Source organism: Eptesicus fuscus, chromosome 16 (genome assembly GCF_027574615.1).
Source record: "Eptesicus fuscus isolate TK198812 chromosome 16, DD_ASM_mEF_20220401, whole genome shotgun sequence".
NCBI classification, from domain to species: Eukaryota; Metazoa; Chordata; class Mammalia; order Chiroptera; family Vespertilionidae; genus Eptesicus; species Eptesicus fuscus.
Window position 1 is genome coordinate 10,079,225 of NC_072488.1, and position 6,948 is coordinate 10,086,172.

Sequence of the window (6,948 nt, forward strand, 5' to 3'; positions counted from 1 at the left end):
CAAATGCTTTACAAGTAAATATAGTATATAAAAATGGTAGTTACTTGTCAATGGACTAACATGTACTTTCATTCATTTACTCAACAAATATCTATTGCATGCCCAAATAACATTTAAAAACAAACACATTTCTGAACGAAGATGAGTATACCAGATAACTGCACAGGTGCTGCAGTTGGAAGGGTCTGGGTTTGAAACCCTGGCTCTGGTACTTACTGGCTCAGAGACCAGAGTAGTCAGTTAACCTCCAGGTTAACATTTCACTTATCTATTTGATGGGAGGAAAATAACTGCTCACAGAGTGTTTGTGAGCTTTAAAGGGTTATGTAAAACAGCACAGGGCCTGGCATGTGGTAAGTGACAAGCATGGCATATATATACTATATGTATTATATTATATATATTACATATATTATTATCCTACCTAATAATAGACAAATATGCAAATTGACCATACCTCCGACACACCCACAAGCCATGCCCACAAGCCACACCCACCACCCAATCAGAGTGAGTATGCAAATTAACCCAACCAAGGTGGCTACAGCCACAGAGAGCAAGGTTTCCTAGGTAACAGAGGAAGCCAAGCTTTCCGCCTGCCCTAACCAGGCCTAAGCCTCCACTCAAGCTACAAAGTTTCAATTATAGAAGGTAAACAAATTCAAACAGAATTGGCGTCAGAATGGAGCTTGAGAGAGCAGGCCAGGGTTGCCACCGGCAATAGGGGAAGCAAAGCTTTCCACACATCCTGGCCGGGCCCACCCGCTTAAGGCAACAAAGTTTCAATTATAAACCCAACAGAAATGGCTGCCGCTGCAGAGGGAGCCCCAGGCTTGGCTCCACTCCAGGCTACAAAGTTTCAATTGTAGAAGGAAAATAAATTCCAGATACCAGGGCCTCCGCTTGGGTTGCAGGGGGCGTGGCTGGCCTGCAAACCACCACAGGCCCCTCACTCAGGCTGCCCCACACCCCAAGGGAACCCCCACCTGATCTGGGACGCCCTTCAGGGCAAACCAGCTGGCCCCCACCCCTGTACCAGGCCTCTATCCTATCTAATAAAAGAGTAATATGCAGATTGATCATCACTGCAACACACAATATAGCTGCTCCATGTGGTCAAAGATCCTGCCCCCATGTGGACACAAGATGGCCAGCAGGAGAGGGCAGTTGGGAGGCACCCGGCCTGCAAGGAGGGCAGTTGAGAAGGATCAGGCCTGCAATGGAGGGCAGTTGGAGGTGATCAACCCTGCAGGAGAGGGCAGTTAAGGGTGACCAGGCCAGCAGAGGAGGGAAGTTGGGGGCAAACAGGCTGGCAGTGGAGTGGTTAGGGGGTGATCAGGCTGGCAGGCAGAAGTGGTTAGGGGCAATCAAGAAGGCAGGAAGGCAAGCAGTTGGGAGCCAGCAGTCCTGGATTGTAAGAGGGCAGTCGGACATCTCTCCAGGGGTCCCAGGGGTCCCAGATTGGAGAGGGTACAGGCTGGGCTGAGGAACAACCCCCCTCCGTGCACGAATTTCGTGCACCGGGCTTCTAGTATATAATAAATATATAAAATATGACAGGCATGGCAAATATATTTCAATACTGAAAAAAGTCATTAACGGAGATGGCCAATAAATACTCTGCCTTACTAGAAAGATGGAAATTCGTGGAACTCTATTTTAAAGACACATTAAAAAGAAAAATCCTAGGTTGCGTAAGAAATTTTCAACTTTTATTTAAAAAAGAGAAATATTCAATATGTAGGGTGAAATGGCCAAACAATAAAGAAAGAAAAGGCAAATCATTTTCTTGAGAGGCATAAAGAAAATCTTGAAAGCTGCTGAGTTTGGGCGATGGGTGTATGGTGGTTCCTTATACTATTCTATTTTTATGAAAATAAAAAAAAAATTTCAAACTCTAATTCCAATCCCAGAGCATACCTAACACATTTCTTCATATTCAAGCGAGGTCAGGATGTTTGCCTTGAAATATGCTGAACTAACAACAGCCCTTCCCTGCTCAATAATTCAGTGCAGGTCAAGTTTTCTCAGACAATCCTACCTTTCATTATAAAGGTGAGCAAGAGGAACAAGTACGTGCGTTAAAGGCTAAAAAAAAAAAAAAAAAAAAAAAAGCAAGCTTTCATTTGCTTATTTATATGACATTAAAACAGCGGCACGGCACATTTTCCCACGTCCTTCAAAAACATGAAATCCTGCTGGCTCTTAAATGAAGCGTTTAGAAACAACTTCCACTTTATATACTTTCGAGATGACAAGGGACACAGGGCAATCATAGCTCCGTAAAGCTGGGGGGAGAGGGGGGGAGAAATTACAAGGGAATCGTAAGCACAACAACAACAACAAAAAACACACAAACAAACAAACAAACAAACAAAAACACACCCAAAACTGAAGGCGTGCACATCAGAGTTGCTACTATCTTTGAAATGTGGACGACACCGTCCTTCATTTACATCAGGGTGACGTTTCCAGATTGCGCTGAGGTTCCGTCCCTGATTAACGCCCGGGACACCGGCGCAGGGAGAGGCACACCCGCACCTTGGGCGGCTGAGGACGCGTCACCCCGAGCCGGTGCCACCGCACTGACGCCGCCAAAGCCACGCACCGTGTCGCCTCTGCCCTCTCTCTCCTGTCTCTGGGCGAGCAGGTCACCACCAGTCACAACGACCCAGAGCACCGAGGAGAGCCATCATTCTGTGTGTGTGTGTGTGTGTGTGTGTTAACCTCAGTTCCTGTCCTACAGCGGTTGCCTCCTATCCAACATATTCCGAATTCATAGTTCACACGCGTCTCAAAAGGAAGCACCGCGGCCACCGGCCATCCTTGGGCAAGAAAGCCCAGCATCTTCCGACAGAACGCAGCGTGAGCCTCGGTGTACCATCCGTCCCGCACCTGCAGGCGTCATTTTTAAACACAACCGTGCGAGGCGGTAAACTTGACTCCGGCCTCCGAGGCCGCGCCTCTGCGCGCTCCCCGCACACCCGGGACCATCTCCCAACTTCGGGTTCCCGCGGGCGCCGGGCACCCAGCCCCGGCCTCGCCGGCTCCCGGCTCGCGGGTCCCGCACCCGGATTCCCGGGGAGGGGAACCGACTCCGCGACAACAGAGCGGGTCCCCGAGGAAGCGCGCGGGTGCCCCGAAGGGGATCTCTCCTGCCGGGACCCCGAAAGCGAGGGGCACGCCGTCCCGGCCCTCGGCGGCGCCGCACCTGCCGGGAGAGGCCGCGCGGCCGGGGCTGGGCGCCGAGGAGAGTCCGCCGGCCCCGGCCCCGCGGCATCCCCCCCCGGCCGCGCGGCGGGGGCAGGAACCGGGTCTGGGGTTTCCGCCCGGCGCCGCCGAGCCCGCCAGGGGCCTAGCTCGGGGGCCGCCCGGCACCCGGGGGCCCTCCCGCGCTGTCCGCGCCCCTGGCGGAGCGCAGCCGCCCCATCCCGGCCGCGGAGCCGCCCGCACCTGCCCGGTCCCGCCGCCGCCGCCGCCGCCGGGCGGCCGCCTCACCCACCTGGCGCCTCTGCGCGCCTCCCGCACGTCGCAGCGCGACCCCGCGACCCCGGCCCCGGCAGCGCGGGCGGGCGGACGCCGGAGACCCCGCTCGCCGCCGAGCGCGAACCTGTTGCGCAGCCTGTCACCGCCGCCCGGCTCGGCGCCGCCTCAGCCCCGCGACAACATGGCGGCCGCGGCCTCCGCAGGAAGCCGGGGGGCGGGGAGGCGGCGCCGGGCCCGGCAGCTGACGGCCCTCCCGCGGCGGCCCGGCTCCCCGCCCGCGCGGGCCCGGAGTCGGCCGGGGCCCCCGGCTCCTCACCTCAGGCCCGGCCCGGCCCGGCCCCGCGTCTGGTCCCAGCCCCGCGCTCCCCCGGGAGGCCTCCACGCCCGCACCGCGGCCCGTCAGGAGCTGCGACGGCCCCCTGGCTCCTCCCCCGCGAGGTGACATGGGGAGGCGGGGTGGTGCGTTTCCTGCCGCCGGACTCCAGGTTTGGGAAGGGCCGGGCATCCTGCGGGGGCCCGGGGAGCCCTCACTCACGGGTTTCCTTGCTGCTCTGGAAGGAATGGGGGACGGCGGGGGGTGGGGGGGGAACATGGCCGCCCCCGCCCTGGCTCAGGGGTCTTACAGGCCTCTGGACCCGCCCCCGGCACCCCAGGAAGACGAACCGCACCCAGGGGCCATCCTCCAGCAGGCCTGACCCGCGCCCACAGCACACACACAAGGCCAAGGTAGGGGCCCCCCTAACCCCATCCCTACCCGAGAGCAGCCCCCACCCCCATGCTCTCCCGGAGCCGTGGGGACTCCCTCCATCATCTCCCCCAACTCCAGGGCCCGCAGGAGCCCAACGCTCTCCCGGCCCCACAGCTGCCTGCCGGCTCCTGGCCTCACCACAGACCACATCTCAGCTCCTGTCGCCCCCCTGGATGGAGGCTGGGCTGGACTCAGCCCGGCTTCCAGAGGCTTCCAGAGAAAGGCTCTCTGGTGGTTGGGGTCAGGGGAGGAGTCCCTGGTTCCCACGGGCATCACCCGCAGGGGTCCAAGGCCCCACCTTTCTGCGGGCTCTCACGGGCGGGCGGCGTGGGGCTGGCCCCGGGTGCTCAACTCCTGGCCCCGAGGCTTGTGTTGCTGGAGGAGAAGTCTGTGCAGATCGGATGGTCCCATGGCTTCTTTTCCTTCCTTCCCTGGTGGGGCAGGTGGAGGGGGCACGGCTGGGGGGAGGGTGGCGCCATAGCCCAGGCCTTACCTGCCCTGGCCGATCCACGCATGCACGCGAGGCCCTTGGCAAGCATCGGGGATGGCAAACCGGCTTTGCGCGCTCTCACGCTCAGTGTTTTTCCCAGCTCTTCGACCGGGACCTGTCCGAGACCTGACAGACGGGTCCTGAGCTTCCGTGACACACGGAGGCCCGACTCCTTTGCATTAGGCTGGGAGGTGCCTCGTCTACCCGGAACCGTCCTTCTGCAAACAAACCACCAACCAGGCTAGCGCCCCCCCCCCCCCCCCCCCGAGCGAGCGAGCGCATGGTCTCATTCCCACAGCAGACGTCCATCCATCCATCCATCCATCCATCCATCCATCCATCAATCAATCAATCGTGGTACTCCCTCTTGGCGCCCATGCTCAGGAGCCAAAGCCTCTGAATCCTTCTTCACATAATGCTGCAGAGAGTTAGCCTGTAAAGTGAAACCTAGTTTTTTTTTTTTTTTTTTTTTTTTTCTGATTCCTGATAGGCAGAGAGCCAGTCTCGATTTCCCACCCATCATTTGACCAATGTCATTTGTGTTTCTGGGTTCTGGACCTGGTGCAATTCACCCAGAGTCCTTTTTCTGAGGGAGGTGCCAGAACCTTGGTGGAACAAAAGTGAAGTTTGGGAAAGCTTGTTTATAAAGAAATGAAGTTTTTTTTATAGCTCCCTAAAATAGACCTAAAGCCAACGACCTCTGATGGAAATTGGTGTCCTGTATACCACCAGGAGCTTACAGTACCCCAAACACTGTACCATCCCAGGGTTTCATTCAGAACTTTAAGGCTAGTTTGTTCATCCTATCCTACTCTTTCAATATTTATGATTCACACAGGTGATACATCCACCATCCCAGTTCTTTGACTTCCTCTTCTCATAGGTCAAACCTTGGAACTATATCTCTCTTTAGTATCAACGTCTATCACTTCCTATTTATCTCCACACCAACTGGAGATCAGATACCTGGAGAGCCAAGTCTTACAGATATCTAGACAGACCTGTCAAGTCTGAAGATTAGGCATTAGTGAGGGGACTAGGTATGTTACGTTTCTCTTTCCCCATTTCTGCCACAATTGAAGATAGATTCTTAGACCTGTTGCTGGTAACCTACTTCTACCATGGGAGCATTTAATCTCAATTTGCTTTCCTTTCCTGCACTGATCATCCCCCACCCCCAACCATATACTTACTATATCCTATGTTCTATCATTCTCCCTTAGTTTTCTTCACCCCATTCCTACTTAGTCTGCCTTCAAAACAAACCCACAGTGTTGGGAAGAGGATAAAAATAAAGAACAGAAGTAATTCCAGAAACCCTAAGCATCCCATAAAAATAAATATATTATAGAGTTGGAAGGCTGTGAGAACTTGGAGCTCATATGTTATACCTCTGCTATTACTAAATCTCCCAAGACAATGCTATAAACAATTTATAAAGAAATTAAGAGGAAAATGCCAATAAAAATAGTCTTTTGGTTTTATTTACTTATTTATTTATTTTTAAAAAATATATTTTTTTATGATTTCAGAGAGGAAAGGAGAGGGTGAGAGAGAAACATCAATGATAAGAGAAAAATCATTGATTGGCTGCCTCCTGCACACCCCCTACAGGGGATGGAGCCCACAACTCTGGCATGATCCAGAATCGAACTGGTGGCCTCTTGGTTCTTGGCTCAATGCTCAACTGCTGAGCTACACCAGCTGGGCTCTCAGCATTTTAAAGATTAAAAAAAAAATTATCTTCTAACCTCCAAGATTTCCTTTTAAAGTTGGTGTTGCTCAAATAATTTTCTCCTCTATGTAATATGTTGTTTTCTTATGCTACTTTTAAGATTTATGCTTTATTTTTGGTTTTCAATAATTTGACTGTGATGTATATCAGCATATGATGTATTCTGTTGGGTGTTTATTTTCAACCTTGTATCTCTAAATTTCTGTCTTTCATCAAATTAAGAAAAATCTTAGCCATTATTTCTTTTTTTTAAAATATTGACTTCAGTGCTCGCTTCGGCAGCACATATACTAAAATATTGACTTCAGAGAAAGAGGAAGGGGGGGAGTGAAACATCAATTTGTTGTTCCATTTATTTATGCATTCATGGTTTGATTTTGTATGTGCCCTGATGGGAGATCAAACCCAGGACTTTGGCGTATCTAACCAATGCTCTAACCAACTGAGCCAGGGAAGCCATTAATCCTTGTGTGTGTTTTTTAATCTTTA

The 6,948-nt window shown here is 53.0% G+C and overlaps 1 protein-coding gene across 1 annotated transcript in view; it reads right to left on the bottom strand.

The window, feature by feature from the left end:
* The window catches only part of ITSN2 (intersectin 2), a 100,491-nt gene extending 96,620 nt beyond the window's left edge, over positions 1-3,871 (bottom strand). The window contains exon 1 of the mRNA XM_028140324.2: positions 3,803-3,871. The gene's annotated coding sequence lies outside the window, so the exon portion shown is untranslated. The remainder of the gene's footprint in view (positions 1-3,802) is intronic.
* Positions 3,872-6,948: the final 3,077 nt, after the last annotated feature.